The 19,223-nt window shown below is 35.7% G+C and overlaps 1 long non-coding RNA gene across 1 annotated transcript in view; it reads right to left on the bottom strand.

Moving 5' to 3' along the window:
• Positions 1–588: 588 nt before the first annotated feature.
• LOC114158630 (uncharacterized) overlaps positions 589–19,223 on the bottom strand; it is a 128,960-nt gene continuing 110,325 nt past the window's right edge. The window contains exon 3 of the long non-coding RNA XR_003598446.1: positions 589–1,058. This is a non-coding gene — a long non-coding RNA (uncharacterized LOC114158630). The remainder of the gene's footprint in view (positions 1,059–19,223) is intronic.

Here is a 19,223-nt window from a genome sequence, read left to right on the forward strand (position 1 = left end):
TCTCAGTTATGTTTTGAGATTTAATACCATATATTTGATCTTATACTGATTGTAAATTACTTTTGGTATTTAAACACATGCAGGTTGTTTGAAAATGTAATTTAGAAAGTTATTTTTGTCCAAATATAAACCCAAATGATTGACACTGAACTGGACAAAATGAGATTTTCCCTTATTTTGATTTAGTTGTCTTTTATAAAAGTAGTTTTAAAGTCCGTTTAACATTTAAATGCCATCTAATCTTAATCAAGTTTTAAAATTACTTTAATCTGATTTAAAGATTACAAAATCCCACAATACATATTCCACTATTTCATGTTATGCCTTCAGGCTTTAAGGACTGAACTACATACAGGAAAGAAATAGATGGGTATAGGAGCTACTAATCCCACAATACACTGCAAAAACCCACTTTCACTTTCAGAGAACTCCAGTTTTATTGTGATACGATTTCAAAGAATTTGACCCGAGTTAAACAATACAAAGGCACAAAATCTTCTGGTTTTGATGACATTTATAAATAAATCTCAGAGAAATTCTTTCATTGTTGTGACATTTTGCAAATAGAAACAATTTGGGTAATTCTAAACAAGAGAGGTTTGTTAGGATTTAACTTTAGGGAGTGGGAAAAAAGGTATTTGTGTGAATTTGATGCAAGTAAATTTATGGTTTCAACTGCATTAATTCAGGGCCCTCAACACAAATGCACAGCACACTTTTCACATTTTTATTTTATAGGATGTTCGGAAAATTGTGTATCTTTGATCTTCCAAATCTCTAGCAATATTCTTTTAATGCATTCAGTGCTGAACAAAATCATCTGTGATTAGTTTGAATTCCTCCACTGTTAGAAATCTCACATTTAAACATGTTCTGATTCAGTTCTGGGTGAATTAAGGCCATGTTTGAAATCTTTCCAGCTCACAGTTGACATCGTGGAGTTTCCATGTCCAAACTTGAGGTCTGGACCTTCAGCACATATGATGTGCCGGTGTGCTGGCAGCAGAAAGATCCAACAGGAAGTGGGCACAGAGATGGTGCCGCCAAGCCAAAAGAACCTGAACACGGAAAGGTTGTGTTTAATATCACAGAGAAACTGGACTTTTACTGGACACAGAGAGGGAAATGGCACCGATTTATCATAACAAGCATGTCTGTGTGTGTGAAAGAGAATGAAAAATGTATTAACTGTAAAGTCAAAAATACTGGGGTTGGCAGACGCAAAAGGAATCTACAATCTGGACAAACAGCGGACATAATGTATCTTCCTTTATGGTTCTTTTATGACCTGTTCATGTTTTACTTTCATCCTGACACAAAACCTTGAACTCCCATAAACTTAAATAGTTTTCCCTGAAATGTGCCTCGATTTAAAGAACATAAGCTACCGATTTATAAGTGTTTGCAGTAGTGTATCTGCAAACACACACATAAAGTTTTAAAACTTGCTTGGAAACTGTTTTTGTGTTTTGAGAAAAGTGAAAACAATCAAGTATATTGGTTAATTTATTATAGAACAAAAATATTTAAGTGTGTTCCAGAACGTTCACTCACCTCATCATGCTAAATGCTTGATGTTGTCAGACCTATTTTCTGAATAATTCACCTAATATTTATTTCACCACTTGGTGGCGCTCATAGACTTTGTATAAAGTGTTAAACTTTTAGTCCCAGAAGTTGAGATAGTTGATATGGGGGCGGAAAAAAGTAATTTACTCTTTAATTACACATGAAGTGTATTTTAACGAAGGGAGTAAAATTTACACTCTTTTAGTGTATTCATTAAAATACAATTAAAAAACGATATACAACATAAACTGCATACATCCTTCAAAAGACTGGATCAGGAACAATTATTTTCAAGTTAGTCTTCAATGTTATTTAGGTCTGGGCTTTGACTGGACCATCCTAGCAGCACATGATTTTGCTTTGTGTGGACATTTTAGCTCCAAACCATTATGTTGAGGGTTTTTGCCTAACATTATGTTGCCAGCTTCTCCTCTTATATTAAGGATAATCTTCTGGAAGAAAAGAAAGTTTGTTTTCCACATTCAAAATGTCTCACAGCACGCATTATTTTTACGCATTATTTTTGAATAAGTGAATCACTCTGTGCATTTTTCAGATTATTTATAGAAGGTAATCTCTGGCTTCACTCTGAGCCAGATAAACTGGACGTAATATTCATTCATTGAAGTACTTATAAAGCAAATGTCCCCATTTACCAGGAATAAATAGAGCATTCAGGAATGTACATACAGTAAAAACCTTGTTGCGCATTAGGATTTAAGACAGGATGGAGATATTTGTAAGATATAACTCAGCAGCGGCTTTATTCATGCTCTATAATCTCGCTATCATCCCACACAGCCCATATTCCCAGACTTACTCCATCTTGGATTCACAGGGTTTCCCCTTTGAAGCTCAGAAAAAGTATTTATCTAACCTTCTGCAGCTTTAAGTCAACATTTATTTTCAGCCAGGAACACAAAACAGGGTTCACACACACACAGTGACCAGCTTGTCTTTATCGGCAGGATGCTAAATATGAAACTGAACGCTTCAGAGTCCAGTAAACTGCAATAAATCAACGTTCGCGGTTGCACGAGTAAACTGTAAATGGATGACTCAGCAGCGCAGATCCATAAAGCACCGTAGCTCTTTTAGAGCTTACTGTAAATGTAAACCTGGACACTAATTGGAGTCAGTGGTTCCTCACCATCTTTAGGATCTTTCGGTCACTTGAGGCCACAGATCATTTTGGGCCTTATGAACATCATGGATGTTCTTAAAGGACCAGTTGTGCCAGAATGTACTGATAAAAGCCCTTTAAAATGTTAAAATATTAATAAATAGCTGTGTCTGCACCCGAAAAGAACTTCTTAAAATGAAATAATATTGGACATGTTTTGAAACTGATCAGTCCCTCTGATCAATTAGTGATTATTATTTTTTGCAATCAAAATGACTGATTTGTGGAGCTAACTTAGAAATACCTGCAAAATATTTTGTAATATTTGTGCATATGTATGACAGTAAATATGACTTTTTGTTCGACTGTGGGCTCTTTGCACCTGCTGCGCTGACGTCACAACCGCATGTGCAAATGCAGCTCTCTGTTTTCCGCTTTGAGTTACCATGACAGCTAGAAAAGACAAAGTCGTATTTCAGACGCAAATAAAACAATCCTATGAACATTTCTGTCTTCCTCATATAATGGGCTTTTAAGTTTTCATGGATTTCCAAGCGGTCCTGAATTAAGAAGACGGTGGTTTGGCTTGTAAATATTCGTCGCTACCAGTTAAAGCTAACGCGGCACAGCAAAGTTTACAGCCTTCACTTCACTCCGGATCAACTTCTTCAGCCTAAAGCAGAAGGTAAAGGAGCTTTCTGTGTTATTTCCATGGAATCACTTCTGTATTCAGCCTGAAAGAGTTTATAGGAACCAGAGAGCAGACCAGAGCCAAACAGCCGAGCTACTGATCCGCCTGTACAAACCGCTGTAAACACCGTCCTGCTTCACAAGAAACATGCAAAACTAATAAAGCGAAATAACACAGAGACCTTAAGGAACACGGCCATATTTTTCTAAAATTAACAACTTTGAACCTGAACAGTCAGCTGAACTAGAACTCGACACCAGAGCTGCTCTACTGTTAAGCTATGGGCTTGTTGTTCCTCACGCTTCAGAAGCAAAAAAAATGAACCGTAAAATCCCCGTTACTTGGTCTCTGACACTAACGACAATAAACGCACGTAATATACTTGAAAACAAGGTAAAAACATTGTCCATTAGAATGGATGAAAAATGTTTAGATACTTAAATAGCACATTTTTACAAGAAAAATGTCAGAGAATATTTCCTACTAGCATAAGCTAAAGCTAATGTTAGCCACAAAGTTTAAAGAAAGTAAAACCTTCGTATCTGTGTATAACGAGGCGAACATCTTAAAACCTTTCTCCAGCTTATTTGTCGGGGCTTCAGATCGATGTACATCATTAATTGTTACCTTGGAGAAGCCCTGCAAACACCCAGCGTAAAGAGCCTTTTTCAATAGATCGGAAAAGATTCAGCCGCTTTTCTCTGAATGCGGAAGCTAACGTGCAAAGAGCCCATAGCTTGACACCAAGTAAAGCTGAAGAAGTGCAGAAGAAGTTAGAAATACTGCCACCTGCAGGTGGGAGTTTGCATCACATAAAACACAATGTTTCTGACCATGTTGGTGGACAATTTGCAATAAACTCACAATTTAAGCATTATTGAAAAAAAGCGTTGATGTTCTATGATCGTGGAATTGCAAAATGCTTTGATTTGATTCATACAATAATATTTAAGCACACATATTATGTATGTTAAAGGTGTTATTTATCCGTTCCTCTGGCTTTATGTAAGTATGGAAAAGGAGCGGACAAGCAGATGGTGCTTAATGCTGACTAAAACAGGCACATATGAGTGTTTCACAGAATGGAATAGCGCCGCTGGCTGCCTTTTTACTTCAGGAGGTATTTTCAGGAAGCAGGGTAGTTTTCTTGAGCTATTATTAAACCTCTGATTCAGTGAACCTACCAGGGTAAAAACAGATTACCTGAGTAATGCTTTCAAAATTACCAGGAACCGTAGAGGTGGAGCGTTGAGGGGGAAGGACTGGGAAATATCTCACATTCTCTCTCCCACATACAATTACAGCAGTAAGTTGTGTTAACTTTTTATTAATTTTGTCAAACCTCCAATAGTTGAATAAACTAGAGTTTTTAGGTTAGCACTATGAAGAAAATACAGGGATTTCTTTTAAAAACTCAAGACAACTTTGACACCTCACTACTGTTTGTATCGCATCTAAAACAAACAAAAACCCCTTTCTGTTAATATAAAGCACTATAAAATATCACAGTCTTCAAAATAAACTGACACATCAACTTCCCTCAGCCGCTCACAATCACAGTTGTACACTAAAACATTTGACCCATATTTAGTTGTGTCTACTGTCTTCTACCATTTAAGTCAAATAAATTTAGCCAGTTTTAGATATTGAACCTAAATGTGTGAGTTTGTGAAAGATAAACTTACAGCAGTAACTTGTGTTAACTTTTTATTAATTGCTGAATAAACTAGAGTTTTTAGGTTAGCACTTAAAAAAACTGAAGGAAGAAAAAGACAGGAGTGGGAACAATTTCCCAGAATGCCTAGCGGCTTTTTTTTGTGTGTTACATTCATCTGACTCTTGTGTTTTATTTTAAATAAATATTTATTTTAATGCAATTCTGGTTTGCAAATAATCTGGTGATAAACTTCATTATCAGATCAGAAATTTTGTTCATTCAATTTGAAACAATTTAAATCATTCTAAAGTAAAATAAATTATTTTAACTTGAAAATGTGAGTGAAAATAATGGAGAAATGTGGCTCTTTAACCAGGTGAGGACAGTTTTTTTTCTTGCATATTTTTGAAATAATTATTTGGTTTAAGTTAAAATTCACAATTCAAGATTAATGAACTTAAAAAACAATGTTTAGACAATTTGTCTCTTGTTGTTAAATCAACTTCATGAACTTTAATTTCAGTTAAAACCAAAACAATTTTGTTGACTTAAATTGCATTTTGAAGGCAGCAGGTGGACTTTCATTTTCAAATGTTTTACAGTGTAGCCTTAACGAGGACTGACTCTCTTAACATCACTAGAAAATTTTTTATAAAACTTTACTTTATCTTGCAGTTTTGTTGTTTGGATCAGACAGTTTGTGATATGAAGTTGAAAATATTAGAAAAGCAGACAAAAATCGATGTGTCAGAATACAAGTTTCACCAGCTTCTGGACAAACAGGATGGAGGTTTGTCTGACTTTTACAAGAAGCATCAGTAGACAAATATCTAAAAGTGACTTCAGTCTACATCTGTTATCAGTCTCCGCCATGTGACATCATGCAATCTTCTGCTACGACTAAGCAGGAACACGATGTTGCTATCGAGAGACGACTGTGAGAGGCGATGGCTGAACAGTTGCAAAAGTTGAATGTGAAAGCAATTCAAAAGGAAGGCTGGGAATGTTTAATTCAACATCTGGATGCTATTTATGAGCTTCATATTGATGGTAATTGCTGCTGTGAGAGTAACAGTGGATAACTTCTGTCATGTGAAGCCAGACTTCGCAGTTGTTTTTATTCTCACACTCAGTGTTTTGGTATGAGTGGTCGTCCTGAAGGCGGTTTCTCTCCAGGAGAGCTTTCTGCATCTTCACTTGGGAGACCTGCTGAATGCAAAAGCAGGAGGAAAACTCTGTCCTCTGCAAGGAGCTATAAACAAAAGATATTTTGTTCATTTCTAAATTAATAAAAGTTTCTTAGAGTGTTTAGATCTGTTTTATTTTGTTATGGAGTTGTGTCAAAGCACAGTAATTTTATAATTTTTACCTCTACATCTTTTTACTCAGGATGATTAGCTTCTTTTTTCCACAATGTCTGAGCCAAATGAAGGAGTGCTGCTGTCTGTCTGTATATCAGCATTTTAACTTGGCCATCTGTCACATGCATAGCGTTAGCTTAAATTGACCTAATTGGGAGAAAAGGTTTTGTATAAGACAACTAACTTAATGGTTACCATTTATTCTGGTAAGTATTATAGAGGTGGAAATAAGTATGGAAAAAGGAAAAATATGTGTTTTCAGATTCTATTTATTTTCTTATTTGTCAAAAAAGTTGCAACCGATCATCCATCTTTGTTTTTTGAATTGGTATTGGAGCTTTTTGATCTTTATATCGAGTGCCACACTGTTAGTTCTCTATATTACTGATTGTCTAGTATATTTCTTGACTTCCCCTGGTTCAGAAAACAAGCTGCCTTTTTTGAATAATCTCTAGTTTAAAGAAAACACTTATGAATTGATTAAAGGTTTACTGATCCATACGTACTGCCGTAACTCCTCGTCAACCTTTTGCTGCAAGTTTCTTGACTTTGAACTTGGAAGTGAATACTCCTCCTATGACCTAAAGCATATTATCAAACAAATCAGCTCTGTGTCACGTATTACGTAATATGTAATAAATATTGGAATGGTACAGGGAATACATTTGAATAAAAGCATGTGGAAAAAACCCCATTAAACCTTAAATCTGTTTGTGTTTAGAAAGCTTTCCTGCTGTTTAAATAAATATCAGCTGGTTTAATATTAACTGATGGTCTATGAAGAGGGTTTCTCATTACCAAAGCACTGCACATAACCGCAGGAAAACCTATTAACAGCAAATGGTTACAGCAGTATTTCTGGACTTCCAGTGAGAAATAAGAAGAGAGCGAATAAATAAATTTCCAGTCAGTTTTTTGCACTTCACTGAGGCTTTCTAAATCTGTATATATTTGAAATTTTAAATTGACATTTGTGACTGTATACAAAATGGACCAGCGTGTATTTCCTTACTGCAAGGGAACGCAAATGAAACATTTTTCCCCTTGGGGAAAAATGTTTCATTTGCAGTCTTTTATCCGTAACATTTTTTGGGGGATCAATTTGTTGTTTTGTTTATTGTATTTGTTGTTCATAATCTGTGTGAATTTCATGCCAACAGAAAAATAGATTTATTTACAAAAACTTTTAAGGTTTTCACTTCCTAATTTAGCTTCCAGTACTAATAATGTTCAGCTCAGGACCAATAGTCGCTAATGTTGACTTTATGTTTTATAATACAAAAAAATCAAAGAAAAAAGGAAATGAAAAGAGAAACTTATGAAATCCTTCCCCACGTGTTGGAGTCTAAACTTCTCCAGTCTCCAGGAATTTTCTGCATCTGTTTTATTTCTGCCTCTCCTGAATAACACCTTGCTGTTTCCCTCCTCATCTTAAAACAAAAGGACGAGAAGTGGGCCTCAGAAAGCGGAGCGCACCGTCCCCTGGACTCCTTTGTTCTCACGTCTTCCTAATGTAAACCCGCTGCATGTTCAAAGACGAGGACAGAGCGCTCTCCCTGGGGATATTCTCCAGGAAAGCCCTTACTTTACTATCAAACAACAGCAGGAGGGTGAGTGGGTGTCATCACAACTGTCTCATCAACAGTGGATCAGGCTGGAGCCCTTGGAAGACGAGGAGGAAGACTAGTCTTACTGCGAGAACCGATTGGGGTTTCATGATTCATCTATGAGAGTTTTCGGTCTCCTTGCACTCAGATCTTTGAGGAAAACAAAGATCAGAGCACAGATCTTTGTTTTCTAGTCTTCTTCTGCAAGAAGACTTGTCTTCCTGCAAGAACCGATTGGAGTTTCATGATTCATCTAGGAGAGTTTTCTGTTTCCTTGCACTCAGATCTTTGTTTTCCTCAAAGATCTGAGTTCAAGGAGGCAGAAAACGCTCATAGATGGAAAACAATGAAATGAGTGCAGATCTTTGTTTTCTACTCTTCTTCTTGCAGGAAGGCTAATCTGCAAGAACCAATTGGAGTTTCATGATTCATCTAAGAGTGTTTTCTGTCTCCCTGCACTCAGATTTTGTTTTCCTCAAAAATGAGAGTGCAAGGAGACATAAAACTCTCATAGAGCCATCATTTATGAGAGTTTTCTCTGGGGAAAACAAAGATCAAAGCGCAGATCTTTGTTTTCTAGTCTTCTTTTTGCAGGAAGGCTAGTCTCCGATTGGAGTTAAACAATCAATTAATCTACGAGGGTTTTCTGTCTCCTTGCACTCAGATCTGTTTTCCTCAAAAGTGAGAGTGCAACAAGACAGAAAATTCTCATAGATCAACCATCTATAAGAGCTTTCTTTGAGGAAAACAAAGAAATGAGTGGAGATCTTTGTTTTCTATTCTTCGTCTTGCAGGAAGACTGGTCTTACTGCAAGAACTGATTGGAGTTTTCTGATTCATCTATGAGAATTGTCTGTCTTCTTGCACTCAGATCTTTAAGGAAAACATTTCTGGTGACTATTCTTTCACTGGCAGGGGAAGCCTAAAGAGAGGAGTTCAGTGTTGCCAACTGGGCAAGCATACGCAGCACAAAAAGTCCCATTAAGTTATTAGCTTGGCATGAAAATGAACCGATTTCATGGCATTTGTCAAATAGGTTAGATTAGGTTTCACCTGGCAAAAGATTCATGTGAAAATTTTTTCCGAACTTTGTCTAAACAAAAGTATGCTTATTAACATAAAAATATTTCTACTCCCAAGAGTTCATGATGTTCACAAGAGCATCATTCTCATATTTTACTGACCTAAACACAGTGGAGGATCCGCTAAGCATTTCCAAGTATTTTCTTTTACAAGTAAAAAATATTTTAAAGCTTATATTCATCTTCCTCTGAAGGGTTTTTCCTCTGGGGCAAACAAAGACGATTCTGGTTGCAGCCGTAGCAAAAGTGTGAATTTTACGAAGCAACTTGTAAAAGTGAGCTCATCACAGTTTTCCCACTTGTTTTTTTTCATCCATTTTTTTACCCTCAGTTGCTGCATTTGAGCAAATTGTTACCAACAAATATGATGGTTCCAGATCACTGCTGTTTGTTGTTAAACCGCCGATATAATTATTCTTATCATTAAACAATCAACTGGAAATGGTGTCGATCTATTCTTTTAAATCAGAGAATGGATGTGAATACAGCTGTAAAAGACTATTACATGCTTCCAAAACATTATCTTGTAAAAACTCAATTCTTCTCCAGTTTAAAATTCAGTTGGTTTCTAGAAAAAGCATAATCAATTTCATGACATTTAAGGAAAAATATGGCAAAAGTGGTAAGACTTTAAATACAGAACCTCTGAAAACCAACGAAGAAGAAATAAATAGAGGAGTGGGTGATTAAAAATAGATAAGTGGATTTTTCTATTGTTTCCCAAAGACTTATTTTTCCTGAAAATACTTTTCTGAAATCCCATATTGTAGGGGTGTTCAAACTTTTTGCCAAGTGGGCCAAAATTGTAGACTTCAAACTCCAAAGTCGCCGTGGGCCATAAAAACCAAACCTAAAATCAAGCAAATAAAGCAGCTCGATATTTATTAGAGATCCAAAACTTGAAAGGGATTTTTTATGACGTTGTATTAGGGCCATTGTAAATAGAAAAAAAGGAGTACATTTCCTCCAAAAACTCTGAAATTTTGTGATTAATCTCAGAAATTTATCTAGAAAACGTGTACATTTTCTAGACAAATTTGTAATAGAAAAACTTTGACATTCGAATTTCAGAAATTTCCACCTTTTACAGAAAATTTCTGACATTAATCTAAAACGTAGATTTTTTTTCTAACAAATTTCCCAGTTTTTTTCTATAAATTTTCTGAGATGAGTTTTTTTGGCAAAAATGTACTGGGTGCAGCAACGTTGGATTTTCAGTAAAAGTCTCTGAATAAGCTTGGTTACAAAAACACAAACAAAATTCTGTTGGCAACAATTTTTACCTTGATTACAAATTAAAAGTCTCCATCTGCATTTAAAGGCCAAATTTCTATCAATTTTAATTGCAGTCTGGGGCCGCACAAAATCAGTCCAAGGGCCACAAATGGCCCCGGGCCGCACTTTGGACACCCCTGCCATACTGTGTCAGTCTGTAAAGAAACTCTGTGAATGTAAGCCCATTCCTATTTGACGCCTTTCTAATAACACGCTGAACTAGTTATTAATTATTTATTCTATTGAGGGCGACGATAAATCATGAGGTGAACTCTTCAAAGTAATTCATTAAAGCACCATTCTGGGAAATTCATAGGGATTAATGTCTAATCAGCTCAAACATCTGCACATTATAATAAAAATAAACACGATTAAATGAGTTTCAAAATTAAGCTTTCATAAATTTATTTTAGATTTGGCGAGGCATCAAATGCCTCTCGTTTATTTTCACAGATACTGGTGTAAATGCCAGCATGAAACAAGTAGCTTACCGGCTGCTTAAGGTGATTAATGTGTGCAAAGATGGAAAACCAAACGATCGGTGTAACCGTTTCTGGGCTGGTTATACGGCCGGTGAATATGAGGAATTAAATTTTAACGTCCGAATCATCGGTTAGGAATGTAATCCCCTGCAGGAGCAGAAACGGTGGCGTAACGGGTCAGCGCCGTGTGGGGTTCCTCTGCAAACAGGTTTTCTCACTTTGGTTAAATTTTATCTAAGGTGAACTTTCACTCGCAGTCTCAGCAGAAACCAAACGACCTGAAAGCACACTGCAAAAAAATTACGAAGCCAATTAAAATGATCCATTTTTCTGATTTTACTTTTTATAGGTTTATGTTTGAGTAAAATTAACATTGTTCTTTTATTCTGTAAACTACTGACAACATGTCTCTGAAATTACAAGCAAAAATGTGGTATTTATTTGGAGAAAATGAGAAATGGCCAAAGTAACAAAAAAGATGCAGAATAACATAGAGAAAACAAGTTCATGTTCATTTTGAAACAACAATACTAAAGTTTTAACTCAGGAAAAGTTCAGGAATCAATATTTGGTGGAAAAACCAGGAGGTTCAGTGCAGCTGTATGTTGTGATAACCTAATTTATTAAACAGAAGTAAGTCCTGTATGTCCTGTATGCAATATGATTAGTGTAGAATAAAAAATAAATACATAAAGGAAGTATTAACTCTCAGTTACTATGCTGGTTTAGCATTTGGAGGTATCAACAAAATGTCATTTTGGAATAAAACAAAGTTAGTTTTCTTTTAAAAAACTCTTTAAAAATTCATTTGTTACACTACTTCAATATAACCTTTGTCTATATCAATGAATGTTTTGTTTTTAAGTTGAAAAAATCCTTGTTCCTCAAAATTATTTTTTAAATCACAATTTTTCTAAAGCAAAGAAGGCTTTTTATTTACCACAGGACGTGACTCAGTTCTTCAGTGCTTCACTTGTTTTTGTATTTAAGTATTTGTATCTCGATCTTCAGATTCTTGTTAAAAGCAAGTTGTTCTTCTCTACTGTCCCCACATGCTTGCTCAGGAGTCTGAATTGCAGCAAAATCGATAACTTGGATTAATTGGCTGAGCTTTCACTGCACTTTTACAATTTATCATTCAATTATTTGTCAATAAACTCATTCAGATTCTTGTGCAAATTGTAACTTATGTCTTCATACTTTCCAGGAGGTCAAACACTCTCAGCTGAGAGACATTCATGGGAAAAAACTTTTTTTTTTTAAACAACTGGTTCTGTCCTTATATAGACATGAAGGTTTTCAGATATTTAGTTTGTTTTGTTTGTTGGAAGACCATCATTGTTGTCAAATAAAAAGCTGCCAGAGCCCAGATATGGACATCAGTCATGTTACAGACGGAAATTATGTCCTTCCTTCACACAGATATGCTGATAATGTCCATTTAAATAAGAACGATGTATCAAACTTCTTATTTTCCTACAGATATGACGCATAATGTCCCCATATCACAACAGCTGCATGAAAAACACAAAGCTGTGAGAGGCACAAATGCTCCATTGCTAATCCCACAAACATGTCAGCACTTCTTTTAATGCCGTTTAGCAACCATGTGGTTTCATTAGGAATCCAACTGAGAAACTGAGCCGTTTCGCTTAGTTGGATCCCTCATATAGACAAAAATATGTCAAATTTAGACCTCACTTAGCTTTATCAGGCTAGTGATTTTTATTTTACAGCTTATTTATATTCAGTATTTTGATGAATGAAAATGATTTATAGCTGTGTGCATTTATGGTCACTTTTTGAGTTTCATCTGTTTGTGATTCTTATTCCTTTTTGAGCTTATCAGCCCTTATTTTGATGGACACAATACATTAGAAATGGAAAAGCACAAAAATAAGAGTCCAAACCAAAAGTCAAAAGAGCAAAACAGCAGCTATGATTTCTCAGTTTTGATTGTTTTGCTAAAATCCCAATGTTTATTCAAACACCTTGTTAAATGTGACCGCAATCAGACTTCTGTGTGAACAGTTTACAACGCCAAAGCAACCTGCATGTGCAGCGGAACAAAGGCTTCAAAGCAGCACATTGTTTACGGACGTAATAATGGATGGAGTCGTTGAGCAATGGCAGCCGATATGACTTTCACAAGTTCATAACAACAAGAAGGAAGCTAATAAAAAGAAAGCACAAGTAATAGCAAGGGTATTTTCTGGAACATTGACTGCAACTACAGTAGGGAAGTCTATTTGGACGCAGTCAGAGCCAAGAGTGGCGATTCAGAGACAGATTTTTTCAGAAAGTTCAGAATTTTTATAATTATAAATTTCAGTTTACGTCCAGATTTACTGCATCTGGCTTCCTAATGTGCAAAATTATGATGCATGTCTCACATCAGTGACATAAAACTCAAAAAATGCAACATGAGCGTTCAGAATAATTGAAAACAATCAAATATGCATTCAAACTAAATCCATATGAGATATTAAATAAGATATGGATTGCATTGATTGATTGAGGTTGTATTTGTCTATCCTAATTGATGAAAACAACAATTGAGTGAGAGAACCAGAATGCAGATCATAAATATCTAAAAAAAAACAAAATTATTAAAAAATCAGACAGACTAATCCTACAAAACTGAATTCTCACAATTCAATTTGCAGTGATTAAACGTTGAACTTAACAGGCTCAAAATAATTCAGAGTTAAGAGTTTTACAGCCTGGAACTCTGAGTTCTAATAGAGGGGAAAAGCTTAGAAAGGATTATTAATAGCGCCTGCAGTAGGTCAGACGAGGTTGTTTCCTTTCTCTGAATCACGCCGTTTCAGTTCCAATAGCAAGTCACTGCTAATAACAAAAATAAACAATCAGTACCCTGTAAACCAGCTGAAGTTGGTTTAAGTTGAAAATAAAAGTCCACCAGCTGCTTTCAAATGCAACTTAAGTCGACAAGAAAATTGTTTTGGTTTTAACTCAGAAATTAAAGTTCATGAAGTCGATTTAACAACAAGAGACAACATTGTTTTTTAAATGTATTAATCCTGAATTGTGAGTTTTAACTTAATGCTGCAATTTAAACCAAATAATTATTTCACAATAAAAAGAAAAAAATCTGCCCTCACCTGGTTAAAGAGCCACATTTCTCTATCATTTCACTCACATTATCAAGTTAAAATAACTATTTATTTTACTTAAGAATAATTTAAATTCTTGTTTCAAATTGCAAGAACAAAATTTCTGACATAATAATGAATTTTATTAAATTCAGCTCAAAAACATTTAGTGTGAACAGAACATTATCCTCAAACTAATAAAACACAAGAGTCAAATCAGTGTAACACACTTCCATCGCAGGATACAAAAACATGCTGCTAAGCATTCTGGGAAATTGTTCCCACTCCTGTCTTTCTCGTTTTTCAGTTTTTTAAATGCTAACCTAAAAACTAGTTTCTTCAACAATTAATACAAAATTAACACAACTTACTGCTTTAAGTTTATATTTCACAAACTCACGCATTTAGGTACAAAATCTAAAACTGGCTAAATTTATTTGACTTAAAGCACCTGTGTCAAACTTGAGGCTCGTGGGCTAAATCTGGCCCGCCACAGCTTTTTATGTGGCCCTCTAGATTCTAAACTAAACACTAAGTGAGTTTAAATATTATGTTATCAATCAAATCAATGTAGTTTTTATTTGTTCACTGCCAAATTATATCAATCAGTTCCTCCAGTTTCTTGAGAATTATCGTGGAACTTAAATCCCTGCACTTTTCTCCACTAATACATAATTGGGAGTTTATTGCAGATTTTTCTCAAAAATTGTCCAAAACTTTTTTACTTGTATTAAACAGTTGCCTCAGCTTTAATTGATGTCAGATTATAGTCCACAATCTATAGAGCGAGGAATAAAAAGTCACATTTACCGTCATAAATAAGCGCAAATATTTCCAGATTAGTACCACAAACACTTTGATTTTTATTGCAAAAAATCCCAAAAAGAATCAGGAGATTCTAGAGGAACAGAAATAATGTTCAGTAATATTATTTAATTTGAATTATTCATTGATATTTTAACAGTTTGTGAACAGGTTTTGTCAATACATTATGGCACAACTGGCCCTTTAAGAGCATTCATGATCTGGATTTGGCCCAAAACAAAAATGAGTTTGACACCGCTGACAGCAGACACAACTAAATGTGGTTCAAATGTTTTACAGTGCACCGAAAAACCTAAAAGGTAAGTTTTCATTGTTGTGTGGTGAGCTCTTGGTTTCAGCAGTTGTCCTATTAGATTTAGATTTGGGTAAAATCCTTAAAGTCCAAATCAAAATGTTAGTTTTTAACACTTATACCTTTCTGTTGGTTGTTTTAAAGTTAAATAACAAAATAGACATCCATAATATCAGTTTCGAGGAATGCCTCACAAACAAGACGGCGACCATAGAAACCCAGTGATGCTTTCAAAGCCAAGAAAGAAACACAGAGCAACTATTGTTCCTGCTGGCGCTTGTCCTGGTTGCTGCCTTCCACACTCCCATGTTTTGTAACGGAGGGTTTTTGTTCCAATGTGAGAACCTTCGATGTGAAAATCCTAATTATTTACAATTATCACATCAGCACTAATTACTGACATGTCCAAAGAAAAACCTAAAAGGTAAGTTTCATTGTTGTGTGGTGAGCTAAATGGTGATTCACTAGAAACACACGTAGGCCTTCGAAGCTTCTTAGCGCATGCTTCCTGTAATCTATCAGCAGCATTAATATTTTAATGACCTTATTAAAGGCTTGAGAAACGCAGTGTACTTTCACAAGCCTTAATTCAAACCAAACTCAAAGCATATACTTTGGGTTTCTACTTTTGTCTTCTTGGTGAAACAAAGACTATAGAATATTTATCCTGTGATCAATCTAAATCTGGCAGTCGATAGAATATCCCCTAAATGTTAAATTTATTACACAACAAGTCAACACAGAAAACCTCAACCTCACTTTGGGTTCCCAAAACGCTTGAACCCAAGAAAATGGAAAGCTCTCATTAGCCATGAATGCAGTTTATATGGCATTTGCTCGAGCTTTAAACAGTTATAAAGCAGCTTTGGGTTGGTCAACTGGCATCTGGCAGGTTTTCAGCAGCTGGCAAAATGTGACAAAGTATCACACAATATCTTTACCTTAGGATTTACTGCTTTCACTCAGTTATCTGGGCCTGCTGAAACTAGCTGTCTGCCTCCTAATACAGACATTGAATTGTGTTGTTTATATTTATGTCATCAAGTTAAGTGGATTTAAACCTATTTTTGGATAGGCTGGTGCTGGAGGGGAAAGGTTCACAAGTAAGTAATAAAACAAATTCACACATAAAATAGATGCAGTTTGTGTCATAAGTGAACTTTGTTTTCTATCCAAGAAAGCACCCATCTGTTATCGATCGATATGAAACTCCTAATGTCATTTTAAAACAGTAAGGCAGTCAAAATAATCCATATTTTAACCAATACTTAAGTTGGTAGATTGTATATAAAAAAAGGAAGCCATTCTACTGGAAGGCACAATAAACTGTGTGAATCTGGTAATAAATATGCATAAAACCCCAAAATCCTGACTGAATATTTTATGTTATTGTTGGTTCCTCCTTTATCATCAAGGGTTTTGTTTAGTCAACCATCAGTGTTTAATGATAATTGCTCAGTTCCTCTTAATTTCTCTAAAATACCGCAACTGTGAACTGAATCTCCATTTCCAGAACATCTGAACCCAGCAGTTTGTCCCTAATTGAGTTTCAATGAGAGCGTTTCCAGTATGTTGATTCCCACATTAAGGAGTGTTTAGCTTCACACACTTATGAAGGCCGATGAGCCAACAGTCCGACCACAACAAAGGCGGATCCTTCAGTTTTTCTACAATGTGGTCTCTTGGCTGCACAATAGTTTGTTTTTTTTTATTATCAAACTCTGAATTGAGAAACCAAATATGTACAAACAGCTTCTGTCAGAGTGTGAACGACGACTTCCTGTGCCAGTCTTCTCCATCTGGAAGGAAACCAACTTTTCCTGTTTGTGCAGTTTCACACTGAAATCTGCCAGACTTAAAATCTACCATGCGACACACATCCAACATCTAAGCCAAGCAGCAGGAGATAAAGCTGGGATGATGACTGAGGGTTTCTCAGAAGCATCCGGGGGTGAAGTCCATGTTTGGGCTGCACTGGACTGCTGGTGCCAAATCATTTCCTGTATTTGATCACATACAAAGCTCCATTTTGTGTTAGCTGTGTTTTGTATAACCTGAAATATGAAAATATATACCTTTATTCTTCAAGGAAATAAATACATTTTGAATATTAATCTCTTTTAAAGGATATTCTACTTATAGAATTGCATCTATTTACATTAAATGAATAAAACGCTGGTATGACCCGAACTTACGCATTTGGAAACAAACATAAACACAAATCCTATTTAAACCCTGAAACTTCAACCAAAAACCTTCATTTGGTGCATTTCTGGTGTCTCTTTTATATATCCATATTTTTAAGCAGTGGTTGGTTTATAAATGCTGACTTTGTGATTTATTAAAATTGATACTGTACCAATGTACTTTGTTCAAAGGAAGGCTCATTAATGTCTTTTTAGTAGATGAATAAGTGTGATCCTTTATTTTTTGTCATATTTTGTCTTGGTAGTCTTTACTTTAGTGTTAATACTGTGAAATTAATAAATTCTTTGCCAAGTGTTTTAAGTTGTTGTAATCATTTTTCCAATTTGTTGCATGAAAACTTTGCATTCCAATGATATTGGCCATATTAACATATCTACTGACCTGGCAGAACCATATAAAGCATTTTATTTTGCCCTACAGCGAACGTTCAACTGAAAGTCCGCTGGCCTTCTACTGGTGTTTTATTTTGACGTCCGGAAACGTCATCACGCACGTTCGGCGAACGTTCAAATCTGAAGGTTCCACCATGCTAACATGCTAGCTGGGTCCAGTCAGCGTCAGGTTTTGGTTTTGGTCAGAAAGCACACAAGACGTTAAAAATTTTTTAGCTACTAAATCATTTTTCGTGGGTCATTTCTTTTAAGTGTTATAAAAATTCATCTAGCTGTTTCTGACTGACAAAATAAAGTTGATGGGTGTTGCTGGGCAACCTGAACTATTTCAAAATATGTCCAAATCTGGGTATGAAATAATAACATATTTACAGAAGTGTATCTTGGAATCGAACACTCAGAAATGTTCCCTAAAAATGTAGCTAAGCTGTGCGGATGTTAGAGAGTCATAATGTGATTTATAAACAGTTATTTACGTTAAAGAGTCTCGTTTCACTCCGCCGCTCTCGTGGGTTAATTTGCCCTTCTCTGTGTCTGACAGGCGGGAAACCAGTAGAGGTGGGTCAGATTTGCTCTGCGTATTGTCTTGAAGGCATGACACCAGGTTAAACTGTGGAACAGATTGGTTTTCCTCCACACTTTGTGAAGCTATGTTATGTGTTTTATTCAACTGCAAAGAAATAAGTGTTAAGGAGAAGTATTTTGCAAAGCGTGTTCATTTGCCTAAGGTTAATTATTTAAGTTAAGGCTTGCAGATTATTTTTTTTATGCCAGAGTAAAAGGAAAGCCAAGATTTAAGTGCTGAAGTCCTTAAACATTACAATTTACTAAATTGTTAACAAAATAAGTACAGTCTGAGTCAGCTGTAATGTCATCATTGTGGTCTACTCCAGCCTGGGTGAGTAAAACTCTTTAGGTAGCAGCAGTAAGGTGCCTGCCTCCATCCCTGAGAATAAGCTCACCAGTTCTCCTTGAATTCATCAAGGAGAGAGAGAAAATTCTCCTGACAGTAAGTGGACCCGTGTTAAAACAACACAGAAAACAGCATGTGTCTCCTTTCGCGCTGACAGTCACTGATAATCTCAAGAGTTCATCCACCTCGTTCTTTCCATTGGCGTGTCGGCCAGGGATAGCCGAGCGCAGCGAGAGGAAGCCTCACCAAAAGGAAGAAAGGGTTATGTGCCCCACTGCCGGCTCTTGCAGGATGTTTGGTAAAATAAGACAGTTCTCTAGATTCTCACGTAGCTGAGACAAGGCCTGCACTTTCGTCAGAGCAGTTTAAGAAAGTGCAGAATGCAGAACAGGACAGGATTGTTTTCAGAGACTAAACGAAAACGTACACTCGCTCCTGTTCAGAAAACAGGAGCATACACAGTCAGAGCAAGAAAAATGCTTTTTTTAAGCAAATATAGGAGTTACTTTGCGTTGAGGGTGAAATTTTAAAGAGTGAAAGTGAAAAAAAAAAGGATTTGACTGTTTTTCCCAGTACTAATAAAACTTGGGAAAAAAACGTTGGAGACTATTTCATAATTTCTTTTAGATC

This window comes from Xiphophorus couchianus, chromosome 15 (assembly GCF_001444195.1).
Source record: "Xiphophorus couchianus chromosome 15, X_couchianus-1.0, whole genome shotgun sequence".
In the NCBI taxonomy this organism is placed as follows: domain Eukaryota; kingdom Metazoa; phylum Chordata; class Actinopteri; order Cyprinodontiformes; family Poeciliidae; genus Xiphophorus; species Xiphophorus couchianus.